Raw genomic sequence first — 16,847 nt, 5'->3', positions numbered from 1 at the left:
TAATATCATTATCCCAAAAAATACTAAAAAAATATTTTTATATCTAATTAAGTTATAAAATAAAAACATGAAATTTTATTTAAGATATATTAAGCATTATATATTTTTAAATAATAATAATAATATAAATATAATATCTTTTAGAAAATATTATCTACTAAATAAAAAATTATTATAAATACAAGCTTAATCAAAAGAACTGGTACCTTTTAAATAAAATACAAAATACTAAATAAAGTTAAAACAACTAAAAAATATACTCAAATTTTTATCCATAAGATGCAAAAGTTAAAATAATGTAATTTATAAGTTCGAATTTTATTACTGTAATTGTAAATGCAAACTAATGAAAATAAACCAGATTAGTGGGATGGGACACAATGACACATCATATACTCACCCTGCACAGTACACTTGTAACATGACCCACCCAGTGATTGAAATTGAACCGCACCAAGGCCATCAAGTTCTCAATCTCGAGATCCATATGATGTTTTGTTCCGGAACCTTTCGTCGTGACAAATGACACTTTCGTAGACAAGAACCTTACGATTACGAAACTCTTAAATGTGGCTCACGATTTTTATGATTAAAAGTAATGGATTAAATGACTATTTGGCCACTACTCCTATTTAGCAAACCGACCCTCAATTTGCATCCATAATTAAATCGGAACCAAATCACTATCTTTACAATAACAAAAGAGTATAATTAAGGAAAGGAGGATACTATAAAGTGTATTATTAATACTCATTTTTTAATTTATCATAGATTACATTTATGCTTTGTTTCGGAAGGGAAAAGCATAAGATTACATTTATGTTTTGTTTGAAGAGGGGAAAATAGATGAGAATATGAAAAATAAAATACGTAAGAATTAATTTATTAGAAAATAGAGTGAAATTAGTTAAAAAAGGATAGAAAACTGATATTTTATATAGTTAAATTTTTTATGTGAAAGTAATTAATATAAATAATTATTATTTTACTCTTCTCTTTTAAAATTATATGTATAATTTGAATTATATGTTAAACTTAGTAGCATAATCAATTAATCTAATAGATAATATAATTAATTATGCTTATATTACTCATACGATATTGTGTAATGCATTAACATTCAAACATAGTCCAATATGGTAACTTGCATAATGTATTAGCATTTAAATATTGTTGAATATGGTACGTTGTATAAATTCATTATCATCGATCATAGTTGAATATGGTGAGTGTTCAACAGTTGAATATGGTCAGTTGCATAATCTTTTACCATCAAAACATAGTTAAATATAGTGAATGCAGTCAACACAAATCATATAATAGTGACCATGAGGTTAACTTGATAATTTTAAATGTTTTTCTCTCAAATTTCACTAGAATTCCCTCAATTGTGAGAGCATAAAAAAATAATGTGAATCCTATTTTTAATTCTTCATAAATCTCCTTAAGAGAAATGCTAATAACACTTTGTCACACTCTTTTAATCACATATTTTTTCATTAGTTGAAATTTATTCAAAAATACAAAATTTGTTATGTCTCACCCTATTTAATGACTTTTACCCAATTTTGTAATTTTCAATAAATTATAACCAATAAAAATGAGTGTGTTAAGAATAATGTGTTAAAGAGTGTGTTGTTAGCACTGCTCATCTCTTTAAATATCATCCACCAAACACAAATATTATTTTTTTTAATAAACTCAAATCCATTCCCCTCCTTAGGGATGTTATGTCAACTAGGTTGGATGAATACAAGTTGTGAGCCCCACTACCTATCCCATTGGATAAATATTTATTTTGTACTCATCATATACCTGTGAAAGTATTGACACTTGCGGGTTTTCTCATTATTCACAAATATCTATAGATATTTATTAAAAAATACAAATAATTTTTAAAAAAATACTTTAGGATTAATTTTTTTTATTTATTATAATAATTTCTTTAAAGATATTAGTTTGAAATTCAAAACTTAAATTATTTTAATATTGTACACAATTTTATTAATCAACATTTTTCAATTTGAAAAATAAATTTAATTGTTAAACTACTTTAATATCATAAGTTTAAACAAATTTAATAAACTAAAACAATTCAACTCCATAATAAAAAAATTTACAAAGTTATAATATTTTAATCTAATGGGTTTTAATGAAAGAAATTTAAATAATATTGTGACACTCACTACTCCACATGTTAATATATATGTATAAAGTAAAAGAGACAATAAAAGAGTTTAAAATAAACTTTATGGAAGAGACAACCGTTCACAAATCCTCTTGGATAGAGGAATCACATCTAAAATACAAAACAAGAAAGCACTATAAGGTGTGAAACAAGCCATTATTACACATAATAAACTATTTGTCCTAAACATAAAAAAAAAAACCAACAAAAAATGAAACATTAATTATAGTCTTGATGTTATGTCATATCATAGCTTAACCTTCATCAACATAAGGCCTAAGTCTCATCCTTAACATGATCCTCAAGATGATGATCACTCAACATTTTAGTAAATCATGATTCACAAATATGTAATGGACATGAACTTCACTAATTTATATGCATGTGCTACCAGTAAAATGTTTTACCTTTGACTAAAGGCACGCATAATTTAGCCTGAGGGAACATGTTGAGTCAAGTCACCACAACACTCTACACTAGGAGGAGATGCCTCAAGGTATGTCGGGATAACAATGGCACACAAGTTTCACTCCATGCATACAAACGAGAGGAATTATAGCTCCCAAACCCAACTGTCTCCAAGGTCATGAATTCCCAAGCTTGTATAAAGGAGATCTTCCTTGGTTATCGTATTTTGTATTGTACCCATCACAAAATACTTATACTTATGATGCACGTCACACAAGATTTAATGCACTTATCATGTTATCTCGTCATCGTAAGTTCACAACAGAATTCATATTCACATCACAACTAGGCAATCACACCCACATTTTTATCCCTGCTAAGCCTCAACTTTGATTTCATGCCACATGACCATCGCATGGTCCACTCATAATCACTTCACATACAATCATTAACAAACCAAAAATAATAAGTACATGATCAAGATTTACCGTTAAACTACATGTAATACATTACTTGGTCATCTTTCTATTTTCCATAAATAACAAGAATCATATACTTAATTAAACACCTCTAAACACATCATATACCTAATATAAATAAGTAAGCACATTCAAGGCGCCATCTCGATGCAATTCACACAAGTAGCATACGCTGCTCTCTAGAAGATCCATGCCTAACGTGATTACACTCACGCTTAACAAGATTGCACTAAAGAGTCCTTAGAGCTCTCATGCCCAAAGTGGACCATCTTATGCTCAATGTTTGAGTCATAAAGAGAAGCCTATGCTTTCTATAGCTCACATGCTCAAGAGATCTTCATGGTGCCCAGTGTCAAACCAAATTAGACAAATCTGTAAGAAGAATGAAAAACTGTACAAGGTAACCCCAAACTCTAAAACTCATAACCCAAATGGTAAAAATATGGTTAAAGCATAATTCTATATAATTAGCCCATCAATTAAAGGGTCCCTATAAGAACTACAAAAAATTCCCAAATTCGTGATTAAAGAAAATTACATGAAATTAATCACACATAATTCAATCATAACATATAAGGAGCATAAGAAGAGTATGAAAATAAAAACTCACAATTATAAATCATAATTAAGATTTCTCACTCACAACATAAATGAATAGACAAGAGATTGAACACTAATCTCTCTACCTACATACAAACCATATCCTAAAGCAAGAATACTTATTTTTCCTTACCTCAATGGATGTTAGGCATAGGGTGCAAAATATTGGAATGATCTCTGATAGGCTCTCTGATAGGGCAAGTTCACGGCCCAAGTTTCCTCCATATTGGGCCAAGGACTACAAATTCAATTAAGCCCATAATGTTTATCTTTTCCTCCAAGGTCTCTTTAGACCATTGTAAGAGGTATTTAATACCTGGACATCTCTGGTTGGGAATTATGATGAAATTCTGAATTAAATCTTTCTTAGTTTTGTTCTGGTAACCCTAGTTCTTACGGTAGTTCTTATCAATTTGGTGCTTTCATTGACCATGCCTCCTAAACCTAATTAGAATTCATACTCCAACCGACCCTCGGATGAGGCCATCGCCACCCTCACATCCCAGATTGCTGAATTACAATTGCAATTGATCCAACAGAATCAAATACATGATGATCGCCACGATGCCTGACTCAATTGATGTCCAATATGATGGATACCTTCACTCAACAAATTCACAAATATTAAATCCCCAGGTATCTCTTCTTCTTCCCCTTCATCTACTTTACTCACCCTAAATATACCCGGATCTTATTCCACTCATGGCCCCAGCCATGATTACCAACACACTTCCTCAATACACTTAACCCATTCCCAATTGTCCCCCATTTTGCACGGCCCCACCTATTCTTACAATGAGTTCCGTAACTTCCCCTCTTCATACCTCGTACAATCCACCACCTCATAACCCTCACATTTTCCATAATTCCATTCCTTATCCCAATCATGTGCCTAACCCCCTCCAATACCCTACACCTGTTAGACCCCCCAAATTACAACTTGCTGTGTTTGACGGCTCCGAGCCTCTAGATTGGATTTTTCAGGCTGAGCAATTCTTCCTATTTTATCAAGTGCCCTGGGAGCAACGAGTGCCCATGGTGGCATTCTATATGAAAGGTGACGCCTTGAGTTGGTTCAAATGGATGTATTCTTTGAATCAACTAGACGACTGGACTTTTTTCAGCCGAGCCTTGAAACTGCGATTTGGCCCCTCCACATATGAAAACCATCAAGGTTCCTTGTTTAAACTCAAACAAGCTAGCTCAGTGGCGGATTACCAAGCCAATTTTGAAAAACTGTGCAACAAAACGGTAGGGTTGTCCCATGATAATTTGTTGAATTGTTTTTTGTCTGGTTTAAGCCCACCTATTGAACGCGAGCTCAAGATTTTAAAGCCTCAGACCCTCACACAAGCTATTGGCATGGCTAAGTTGGTGGAGGAGAAATTACTGGATGTTAAACCTAAGTTTCCACGCCCTCCCATGACCACTATCAACACTACATCCCCTTTCTCTAACTCTTCTCGGCCAACCACACCCCAAAATTCCACCCCACCTCCCCTCATATCTCACCCAAAGTTGCCCATTAAAAAGTTTACAACACAACAAATGCAAGAACAGCGGGCCTTAGGGATTTGCTATAATTATGATGAGAAATTTGTACCTGGACACAAATGTGCCACCCCCAAATTTTTATTACTATTATACAATGATGAAACTGACTCAGCCGAGCCTACTATGGACATTTCTGATTCAGCCGTGACCGAAAATTCTGAGATGGGCTCCCATTTTCATTTATCCACTTTTGCCTTAACCGGCCAACCCTCAACTCAGACACTAAAATTTCAAGGTTCAATTTTTGGACAAACTGTTAGCATTTTGGTGGACACAGGCAGCTCGCACAATATTATCCAGCCTTGTATGGTCCAATTCCTCAATCTCTCCCCGGTTCCTACAATGCCTTTCAAAGTCATGGTGGGCAATGGTGAGTATATTTCTTGTACTACAGTTTGCCAAGGGGTCCCTATTCAGTTTCAGACACATTCATTTGAGGTTCCACTATTTGTTTTACCTATAGAGGGGGCTGATGTAGTTCTCGGGTTAGCTTGGTTACAAACACTCGGGCCTATGCAAGCTGATTTTTCAGTCCCCAATTTTACCTTCTATCACCAGGGCGGACAGGTAACAATTGAAGGGGACTCCCAATTACCTACGCAGACCACCTTTCCCCAATTTTGCCAACTCCTTCAACAAGATTCGATTGCTACTTGTCACCTTTTATCCTTTACTCACATCACCCCACCCACACAACCTACCACAATAAACCAAACCAACCATCCTATTCAATCTGAATTGAATCAATTATTGCATGAATATGCTCGGGTTTTTCAGACACCTACTAGCCTTCCACCCTCCCGTCCCCATGATCACCATATTAGATTACAACCCCACTCAAGTCCTATCAATGTTAAACCCTACAGATATCCCCACCACCAAAAAGAAGCCATGACACAAATGATCAAAGAGATGTTAACCGAGGGCATCATCAGACCCAGTACCAGCCCTTTTTCGTCTCCCATTTTATTAGTAAAAAAAAAAGATGGGTCATGGAGATTTTGTGTTGATTATAGAGCATTGAACGCCATTACTATCAAAGACAAATTTCCCATCCCCACCATTGATGAGCTACTGGATGAACTAGGGTCAGCTAAGATATTCTTTAAGATCGATCTACGTTCAGGGTATCATCAAATTCTTCTCCACCCTTATGATATAGAAAAAACAGCTTTTCGAACCTTTGATGGACATTATGAATTTTTGGTCATGCCTTTTGGTCTTTCTAATGCTCCATCATCATTTCAATTTGCAATGAATGACCTACATAGACCATTTTTAAGAAAATTTGTTTTGGTTTTTTTTGATGACATTCTGGTCTATAGTACGTCATTTACTGTCCACTTGTTGCATTTACGTTCAATTTTAGATTTGTTACTTGTTAACCAGTTTTTTGCAAAGCGTTCTAAGTGCGTCTTTGGAGTGGAGTGTGTGACCTATCTTGGGCATACAATTACAGAATCTGGTGTGCACCCTGATCCAGAAAAGGTGAAGGCCATAATCGATTGGCCCGTTCCACTCTCGTTTACTGGCCTACGTGGCTTTCTTGGTATCACCGATTTTTACCGGCGATTTTTACGCCACTATGCTCGAATCGCCGCTCCTCTCACCGAGTTATTAAAAGATTCCAAATTCACATGGACTCCTACGACTCAATAGGCCTTTACAGAGTTCAAACAACACATCACTACTGCCCCTATTCTTCAGTTGCCTGATTTTTCAAAACCATTTGTGCTTGAGACAGGTGCATCAGGCGTGGAAGTGGGGGCTGTGCTCTCACAAGATCATCAGCCGCTGGCATTTTTCAACAAGAAATTATGCACCAAAATGCAAAGTGAGTCAGTATATGTACGCGAAATGTTTGCCATCACAAAAGCAGCTAAAAAATGGAGACAATATTTACTTGGGCAAAAATTTGTGATACTTATGGATCAACAGAGTCTTCAACACTTGATGTCCTAATCGATCCAGACCCCTGCTCAACAGAAATGGTTGACGAAATTGTTGGGGTTTGATTTTCAAATCATCTACCGCACAGGACGCCATAATCTGGTTGCGAATGCTTTATCACGACCCACAAATTCTCTAGATTCCGTGCTATTAGCTTTGTCCTCCCCAATACCAGCATTTCTGCAACAATGGCAGAATTTTTTTCAATCAAATCCAGATGGGAAAGCATTAGTTCACAAACTCACAACGGATACGCAATTAGGAGATAAATATACTGTCCGTGACTGCTTTCTCTATTTTCAGAATCGCCTTTTCGTGCCTGATGTATTTGATTTTAGGAGGAAATTGATGACCGAATACCATGCCATTCCCATTGCAGGTCATTCCGGGGTTAAGACCAGTCTTAGTCGCTTGGCTGCTTCCTATCACTGGCCTTCTATGGCCGCTGATCTTCTTCGTTTCATAAAGGGTGCCCAATCTGTCAGCAAAATAAATATGAAACTCAGAAACCAAGAGGTCTTTTGCAACCTTTAAATTCTCCAAGTAAGGTTTGGGAGGAGGTGACCATGGATTTCATTACCTCCTTACCTAGTTCACATGGATACACAGTAATTTGGGTGGTGTGTGACTGCTTGAGTAAATACAGTCATTTCGTGGCTCTTCCCACTCACTTCACTACTCAACATCTCGCTCAAAGATTCATGCAGGAGATTTTTCGGCTTCATGGGGCTCCCAAGGTTATCATTTCTGATAGAGATCCCATTTTTTTGAGTCAGGTTTTGGCGTGAAATTTTTAAAGCACAAGGAACTAAGCTCAAGTATAGTTCATCTTACCACCCGCAAACGGACGGCCAAACGGAGGTCCTCAATCGCACACTGGAGTATTTTTTTACGCTGTTTAGTGAGTGATACCCCTCGCTCATGGTTTCGCATCCTTCACCTTGTCGAGTTTTGGTACAACACGAGCAAACACTCCAGTTTGGACACATCTCCTTTTCACGTTCTCTACGGTCGCCCACCGCCAACCACCCTTGATCTCCTTCCCGGCAACGCTCTGCTGCTCCCCACGGTATCTGCCATCCTACAAGAACACAAAATGATTGTATCAATAGTGAAACATCACCTCCATTGCGCACGCCAGAGAATGAAGCTTGAAGCCGATAAACACCGCCGAGATGCCTGTTTTGTTGTGGGTGATTGGGTTTGGGTGCGCCTTCAACCATATCGTCAAACCTCTATCCATCGTCGCACGAGTCAAAAGCTTGCCAAACGATTCTATGGCCCCTTCTAGATTCGTCGACGCCTTGGCATAGTTGCTTACGAGTTGGAGTTACCGGCTGGCTCGCGGATCCACCCCTGTTTCATGTGTCGAAATTGCGGCCTTTCGTTGGAGACAACCCGTTGACGTTGTTTCGCACGCCTCCGCCATCCCTTCTCGTGGAAGATGAACTGCTCTCGTCACTCTCCGTAGGCGGCAACATGGACTCCGAAACGGTTGAAGAGCATGAAAAACTTAATTCTAGGGGGGTACTCTTGTGAACCTAAGGCTTATCATTAACTCGCGGAAGGTCCCTTTGCATGCCACAACCCACGTGGAATTCGCAACAGCTGTTCCTTTGCATGCCACGAGACACTTGGAAACAACAACAACTATTGACTCTTCCACTCTTTCGCCTATCACCTTAGAACCATTGGATGCTTCACTAGAAAACACAAACGCATCTCCACCGTCCGTGAGCCCTTCAATCCGCGCCTCACCAAGCAACTCCTGTTCGCAGCGCCACGTAGCACCCTTGAGGATAAGGTGCTGACTCAACCGAGCGGCATTGATAGGGCAAGTTCACGGCCCAAGTTTCCTCCGTATTGGGCCAAGGACTACAAATTCAATTAAGCCCATAATGTTTATCTTTTCCTCCAAGGTCTCTTTAGACCATTGTAAGAGGTATTTAATACCTGGACATCTCTGGTTGGGAATTATGATGAAATTCTGAATTAAATCTTTCTTAATTTTGTTCTGGTAGCCCTAGTTCTTACGGTAGTTCTTATCACTCTCATTCTCCAAGTTCTAAAGACACAGGTCAGATAAAGCATAAATGTAAAAAGGAAACTGATGCTAACCCTTTTAAAACTCCCTAACCCACATTTAATTCAATATTTAATAAAGCATATAATCAAATATATTACAAAACATAATATAAACATGCTTTTTTGGGCAACACACATGTTCGCACGTACACACACATACACATACTTATAAAATAATTTTCACAAACCTTTCTTTTTATTTTAATTAAAAATGCTTATTTTAAGACACCCCAATTAATTAATTAAACTCCATTATTAATTTATTTAGAATAAAATTGGGTGTTACAAATAATACACTTTAACTTAATACATGTTATATATTTAAACAAAAAAATTAAGTAATTTTATTATAATAGATATTTAACTAGTATTTACGGGGTATCTTGATATCCATAATTCACATTTATTAATTGATAATAATATATTAATTTAATTTATCCATATATAAATATCCATTTAAGTATAAATAAGAATTTTATTCATGAATAATTGTGAATATGATTTTTTTTGTCATCTCTATCTACATGGTCTTGGTACAATTTGGCTCTTGCTGGTTAGAAAGATGAAAAAAGATTTACGATCTCTTTATAAACATGATTAACGCAGTTTCACAAAATAAACAACTAAGAACTAATGCACTTGTAAAACGAGTTTACTTACTCTTTATAAGAGAATTTTAATTTTCTAAAATTTAAAAACTAAAAAAACTTGTTTGGTTGATAAGTTTTTAAAAATGGTTTTCCAATTTTAGTTTTTATAAGTAATTAAAAAATAGAAACATGTTTTTCGTTTGGTTTTTCACCCTTTATTGAAAATTTAAAAAGACATGGATAAGTGATAGTTTTCACTTACGACATTGTTGTATTTATATTTATATTCCAAAAAAATTCAAATTCTTGTGTTTTGCACCATCACCATGAAACAAGGTGGACAAGGGGTTCCGTGAGCGTGGAAATCCATGAAGCTAGTAATGGGCTACAAATGATATTGGGCTGGGTGGAATTAACCATACCCCAATAAGGCTCATGATATATACACCTCTATTTTTTAATAAGTATATCTCTTTTTTTTTTTAAAAATATATAAATATTATAGTATTTTTTTTAAAATTTTTTTAATTTTACATTTTTAACTTTTAATTTACTACTTTCTTCTTTTCTTTCATATATATATATATATATATATATATTTTTCTTTTTTTTAATTTTCATATGCTACCAAAATAGATGTGGTAAAAGAAAGATAAGAGAGTGCATGTAAAAATTGGAAAAAGGAAAGAAGATATGTGAAAAAAAAAGTATTAAATTAAATATTGTGGATGTAAAATTAAAAAATTAAAAATTAAAAAATACAAAATACAAAATAAAAAAATTACAAATATTTTAAAATTTTAATTATTTTTTCTAAAATGAAGGTGTAGTTATAGAAAAAAAGGAAGTGTATATAACATGAACCCTTAAATAATGAATTGAAAAAAGGAAAATAAAATTACTCCTAAGTCACTTACGGGCTTCGTACGTGGTTACTGTAGCTGATACAATTTTTTTTTTTTAATTTTAACAATTATTGTCACAACTGCCATGACGATAATGACAAAATATTTTTAATGAAATGGTGACTAATATTTTATTTTGATAGAGAATATTAGATTTTTTCTTATAAAAAAGATTTTTAAAATTAGAGTTAAATTTAAAAAGTCAATTACATATAAAAAAATATATTAACATTTTACAACATCGATATAACTTTAAAATATTTGTTTTATCCATAAAAAATAAATATTTTTTATTTTTTAATTTTATACTTTTAATATGTGGAAATATACTTTTTTTTTTGTATTTTCACTTAAAGAAATAAAACTTGCACAAATAATTAATTAATAAACTCTCACAATAATATCAAAGATATAATTTCTATTCAATTAATGTTATTGATTATTATATATATTTTTTTAATATTTTATTAAAAGAAAACAACTTTCATTTTTCTTTTATCAGTTTTATGTAAAACAACTCATCAACATATGCAAAAATTTAAGCTAATAAATACTAGTAGTTAAATATTCAAAACCAAATAACGTAAAAAAAATAAAACTGTTATTCAACTAAGTGACTAACATTATTGGTAGTTATATATTTTAATAATTATTTTATATTTTAAAATATAAGTAAAAACTTTTATTTTAAAATAGAGTTCATGATAATGAATGACTATTCATAAACTTTATGAACTAAATGACATTAAATGTAGTATTAATTACTCTATTAGTATCTTACATTAACTTTCTAAAAGAAATGTGTTATCAAGAAATAACTTAATAATAAAAATAATACAAATATATAAATATATCCAATTATATAAATATATACAAATATAAGAAATGGTAATGCTCTTTGAATTTTGAGTTTTTTCTCTCTCTTGATATTACCAAAATAACTTATCTATGTGTTATTCTTGCAATGTAAAATTCATTTTTTTAAAACTTATGTTCTCCTTTTTTAAGGTTTTAAAAGAAAATTATATAATTGGAATTAACTCGTATTAATTAAGAACCTTGTATAAGCCATCATTTTCATTTCTAACTTGCAAAATAAAAGAAAGAAAGAAAATCAAGGTATAAAGAACAAGAAAAAAATGTACCGGAAGTGTAGCCACTTTCTTTTACTTTCCGTTAGAATAAATCTTTTATAAAAGAAAATGAATGTCCTTGTATAAGATTTAATATATATATGTAATGTAAAACAAAATATTAATCAAACTTTAAACTAAACAAGGAACCTGTGGACTGTGGTGTTTAAGGATGTTCACGCACAAAACTAAGACTTGTGCGAGCTTGAGTAGCAATGCAGATGTATGTTGCAGTGGTTTGGTTTTTCTAAAAGCCAGTAGCCACAAGTTTTCTTTTATACATCGGTATTTTCCTTCTCTACCTCTCCCTTTTTACAATGCTGGTAAGCAATATTTATAACTATCGTTATATCTCGTAAACTACATTTATAGTCAGAGATATCTCATTATCTTTCATTTTTATGTCACTAATTAATCACTTAATTTTTCTTTTCAGTCATAACTCACACACACACACACACACATATATATATATATATATATATATATATATATATATATATATATATATATATATATATTTCTTATTAAATAATTTAAACAATAATGTTCTTCGGATTGTTGTAATAAAAATAAGTAAAGAAGTAAATAAATTTTATCTGAGAAAAACATGTCTTATGACCTTTATGCCGCTAATGAGAAGCTCCGAGCTTAAGTGTTGGTGTTAGATTATTTTGAGCTTGAATGCAAGTGCCATATCAATTGAATACTAATACTGGATTGATCTCAGGCTTTGGTGCTAGAGGTATAACTCGCAATTAAATTAATTATATATATATATATATATATATTAGTAATTAAATTAATTATATATTTACAAAATAAAAGAGTTAATTTTATAGGATATTTTGATATTAAAATAATATTTTTATATTTATTTTAATTAAATTATTTGTGAATCATAATGTAATATATTATTATTATTATTATTATTATTAGGTTAAAACCCTAACTTGGTCCCTTATTATATTTGTTTGTTTCAATTTAGTCTTACTTTAATTTTTTGTTTCAATTTGGTCCCTATTAATTTAAATTAGTGCAATGTCGGATTTCCGTCCAAATTATTTAAATGGAGTTAATTGTTGGTCACGTGGATGCCACGTAGATATATAGGTGGATGCCAAATTCTTGAATACACCTGGAACTAGAACGGCCCGTTCTGAAACCAGAATGGCCCGTTTTGGTTGCACTCTTGGTGTGTTAATTTTGTATCTGGAATGGGTCGTTCCAGATGCAAAATTAACACACCAATAGTGTAACCAGAACGGGCCATTTTGGTTTCAGAACGGGCCTTTCTGGTTTCGAAACGGGCCGTTCTGGTTTTAGAATATCAAACACAAACGGTCGATGATTATAGTTCACGGTTGTGAATCGTGCAAGGAAAAAGACCTAAGGTACAAAACATTTCAAACACTGGATTTGGTAATATATTGTCAAAGGAGATTGATAATATCAATTACTAAACATTTGGGTTATACAGTGTATCATTAAGGATAATGCAGTGTATCACTAAGGACAATGGTAGCAGGTTTTATTTCATTGTTAGTCAAACTAGAGTGAACCACTTACTACCAAATTGACACTATACAATCAAGGATGAAACGACATGGTGTTTCCCCTTGAAGTTATTGACGATGTAAACAATCAATAACAACCTGTTCTTGAGGAGGTAAAACCTGAAGTAAAGGAAGATGATACACAGGACCAACATTTCACCACACAACCACAAGTTCAGGTAGATAATGCTGATGTCCTATCATCCATTCAGTGTTATATGGTGGATAAGATGTATTATTGACACCTTCAGCGTTATCCAGATGATTTCCCTTCTTAGAAATTTCTTTGAACTTTTTTTAGTATATTTTATGTTCTGAATTTTTGTTTTCAGTCTCTGAACCACATTTCTGTCTTTGAATTTATGATATGTTATGAAATTTTATTTTCAATTTTTGAATCACATTGCGTTATTTTGTTGAATGTATGTATGTAGTTGGCGTTCTAGAATAGGCCGTTTTGAATCCAGAACCGCCCATTCTAAAACCAGAACGGCTCGTTCTGTTGCACTCGTGGTGTGTTAAATTTGCATTTGGAACGGCCCGTTCCAGATGCAAAATTAACACACAACATGTGCAACCAGAACGGGCCATTTTGATTCCAGGTGTATTCAAGAAATTTGGCATCCACTTATGCATCTACGTGGTATCCACCTGGCATCCACATGGCCAACAGTTAACTTCGTTTAAATAATTTGGACGGAAGTTCGACATTACAATAATTTAAATTATTAGGGACCAAATTGAAACAAAAAATTAAATTGGGACTAAATTGAAACAAACAAATATTATAAGGGACCAAATTAGGTTTTTAGCCTTATTATTATTATTATTATTATTATTATTATTAAGTGACGGGAATGAATATGTAACTAGAGTCAAGATTGAATAACCATGAATGGGTTAAAGGAAGTTGAGTTAAGTTCGTTATTAAAAAGAGAGAAACATCGGTTCTTTCCTTTCTCACACTCTTTCTTTTTACACTATGAAGAACCAAGGCAAGGAGAATGTATAGGAGATCACCTCGTAACCTCGTTTGTTGCACTCGAACCAAATAAGGTAAGGGAGAGTGAGAATTCTCGCTCTAGAGTGTGAGATAATTGTTGGATAGTAAGGTTGGTCTCCAACCTCTATGTGATGTCTGTGTTATATGAAAAGAGAAACACTAATTATTTTTTTGTTCATATTTATTGTCTTTCTCATGATTCTTATGCCCTTAAACTGTTATGAATTGTGATTATCTATGGTTAATTTCATGGATTAAACCCTTCTGGATATGAATGGGTTCCTTGGGAATCCTAAGAGTATGTATTTAAATGTTTATTGTGAGTAATTAATAGAAATGTTTAATGGTATGAAATTCATGTCTTATAGATGTCTTATATGAGTATTTTAGAGTGTTTTACTGATTGAATTGTACTATGCAAGTTTTGGCTTGTAAATCACATATTTCACATTTCTATAGAATTGGGTTTTCTATGATGGCGTCAGGTGCCATGTGTGTCGTGCTGGGCATCGCTGCATCCAATACTACAATGTGTTCTCTATCCCGCTCTTGCTGGGCCCTAATGAGGCTAAGAGCCTTTGTGCCACTTACCTTGGGTACAAGTTGAGGCTCATTGGGCATGAGAGATATAGGGAAACTCCCTTTTGTTATCTCGTTAGGCATGATACAAATCATGTTGAGTGTGGTCCATCTCGAGAGATATGAGTGCTCTTTAGACAAACTAGGTTGGGCGTAGATTAGCTTCCGCTGGGTTCCACCCTATGCATGATATACGTTCTTTACTTAAATGAAAATGGCTTGGTTGAGTGATTCTGATGCTTGATGAATGTGAGATAAATAAGAATGTTATTGATTTATTGGTTAAATGAGATATTTGAATTGTGCATGGTAAATAATATGTATGGTAAATCGTTGTGAGTAGCAATTATAAGCATGACAAGTCATATATATGACAAATCATATGCATGGCAATTCATTGAGTAAATGTAGTGAATCATGATATGATAAAGAGTCTATGTGAGATGTATCATATGCATGCAAATCGAAAAATTAACGAATCATTAAATATGCACTACACATATCTTGTAATTGGTACCACATGCATGCAAATTGAGAATCCACGTCCATTGCATATCTTTTTCACATGTGACTAAATTATATATGGAGATTAATGCTTTGATGTATTATGAATAAGTTATTGTTTTTGATAGCGTTAAATATATGTTTAATATTAACGTTATTCATATAGAGAATGTACTAAGTGTATTTGACAATTTATCTCTTATTTCATGCCATGAGTTAGAGTGAAAAGTTTTCTCACTTTCCTTGTTCCATGTTGTTGTTATTGTTATGAATGTTGATGTAGGTAAGGCTCATCAAGATAATGATAATGTTAGTGACGAGACTTAATCATTTTCTTGGAAGTACTCTGATAAGACATGTGACATTAATGCTTAGATTAAGGATTTTTTTTTTACCAATTTTTATGATAATATCTATGTTTAGTTGTATATTTCCTCTTTAGTATGGAGTTTGTTTAAGAGTTTGTTATGTTAGACTTTTTACCTCATGTAGAGATTTCACTTTGATTATTTATGCATGGATTTTGAGATTTTTATATCCTTTGTTATGAATTTTAACTTTATATATGCATGTGGGGTAGAGGGTGTCTTATTTAGTGGTATCAAAGTCTGGTTGATTCATATTGGACATGAGTGTTATGTGCTTTATTGCGTGTTTCAGGTGCACTTTGATAATAATTGGTGTGATATCTTAAGTTTATAGTTAATTTGTATGTTATTCTGTATCAATATTATGGCTAATAGGAATGGTCATGTCATTGTTGATGTCCTTTAAGTGTTAGTGAATGCTATAGGAACTGGAAGGGCTATAACCACCACTCCTAGCTGGTTGGAGCAATTTTAGCTTAACCATCCACCATCTTTTAATGGAGGATATGATCTCAGAGCTGCTATGATTTGGTTGATGGAGATAAAGAAAATATTCAAGGTTATAAATTTTTTTGCTATATAAAAGATGAATTTGGCTACCTTTAAGTTATTTGGTGATGCCCACTTTTGGTGGGAGGGTACCTTACAATGAATGATGGTTAAGGGTACACTAATTAATTAGGACAACTTCAAGCTGGTATTCTTAGAGAAGTATTTTCTAGATGACACGCAAAGCTAGAAGGAGGTGGAGTTCTTGAAGTTGAAGTAAGGGAAACAACAATGGTAGAGTATGTTACTAAGTTTGATGACCTTTTTTGTTACTATCCTAATTACCATCAGTACAAGAAAAATGCAAATTACCGACGGATAATTTCCAACAGATACAAATTTGTCAAAAAAATTTATATTTTTGACAAATTTTACTAATGGATACAAATCTATCGA

This window comes from Cajanus cajan, chromosome 1, assembly GCF_000230855.2.
Source record: "Cajanus cajan strain Asha chromosome 1, NIPB_CcT2T_4, whole genome shotgun sequence".
Classification (NCBI taxonomy): domain Eukaryota; kingdom Viridiplantae; phylum Streptophyta; class Magnoliopsida; order Fabales; family Fabaceae; genus Cajanus; species Cajanus cajan.
The sequence above is the reverse complement of the archived record's forward strand: the minus strand, read 5'-3'. Positions refer to the sequence as shown.